We start from the raw sequence: 1,100 nt of genomic DNA on the forward strand, positions 1-1,100 counted from the left end.
CGGGGAGGAGTTTGCGATGGGAGGCGCCTGCAGGGGCTCCCCCAGTTCTGCGCTGTGAGCAGGGGCACAAAGAGCTCTCTGCACTGGCGCCGCAAGACCGCGGACCCGAGGTAAGCCGCCGACCCGTTCAAACAGCCCTCCCTGCCCAAGCATCCTTGTCTGCGCGCCGGGAACAGCCTAATTTCCCCGAGGCTGGCGTCGAGGGTAGGTCCCAGGGTCCCTGGCTGGGACAAACCTTGCCTGGGGTGGCAAACCTTGCCTGAAGCTGCCCTCATTTGTTGGACGAAGAGCCTCACCAGTCCGCTGTTGTCAAATGCAGCCGACCCCGGGCTGGGTGGGGCTTGGGCAAGAATGGGGGGAGTTTGCAATGCGAGTCTAGCGCCCATGGGGGTCTTGCAGTCATGATCTGAGGGGAAACAAAGACCCTCCCTTCCCCCAAGCTACGGACAGAACAGGAGGCGTCAGTCCCCCTGAACCTTTCCGCCCGCCAGAACCAGCCAAGCCTTCGAGGGCCCCTCCGTGGTCTCAGAGCTGGAGGTGGGGGATGGGATGGGATGCAGGGTTCTTGAGCCCCCCGCCCCCGTTGTTTCGTACCTAGCCACCCCCCCACCCCCACCCCCCACCCCCTCGGCGCCTGCCAGTTCTCCACTTCGGGACTCAAATGCCAGATGTCCGGTGTCCAAAGGGATGCAGAGGGCCGGAAAACCTCTTCAATGAGAAGAATAATGGTATCGATAATGATAATAATACATCAGGTCGAGGAGAGCTCTCTGCCAGCAACAGCTTAGTGCTTTGCATGCCTGTTCACAACAGTCCTCGGAGGTGGTAAGCGTCCCATTTTAAAGATGAAGAAACTGAGCTCCAGAGAAGGTTAGCGACAGGTCCAAGGTCACACAGCCAGGTATGTTTGAATCCAGATAGCCCACGTTGTATCCTTAAATGGGTCTGCAGAGACCCCAGAACCCCCAGCTCCCCGCCCACATCTCTCCCATACATTCTCTAGAGAGGCTGGGGATTTGGGAGGGAGGGGGCCCGATCTCTGCTCTCTCCCACTGTTGGACCCTCGGCTGGAGACACTGCTTCTCGGCTGTGAGGGAGGC

At 59.9% G+C, this 1,100-nt stretch overlaps 1 long non-coding RNA gene across 1 annotated transcript in view; it reads left to right on the forward strand.

Moving 5' to 3' along the window:
• Positions 1-6: 6 nt before the first annotated feature.
• LOC104980110 overlaps positions 7-1,100 on the forward strand; it is a 7,120-nt gene continuing 6,026 nt past the window's right edge. Inside the window, exon 1 of the long non-coding RNA XR_824223.1 lies at positions 7-110. This is a non-coding gene — a long non-coding RNA (uncharacterized LOC104980110). The remainder of the gene's footprint in view (positions 111-1,100) is intronic.

The sequence above is a fragment of the Bison bison genome, unplaced genomic scaffold, assembly GCF_000754665.1.
Source record: "Bison bison bison isolate TAMUID 2011002044 unplaced genomic scaffold, Bison_UMD1.0 scf7180017864495, whole genome shotgun sequence".
Lineage (NCBI taxonomy): Eukaryota > Metazoa > Chordata > Mammalia > Artiodactyla > Bovidae > Bison > Bison bison.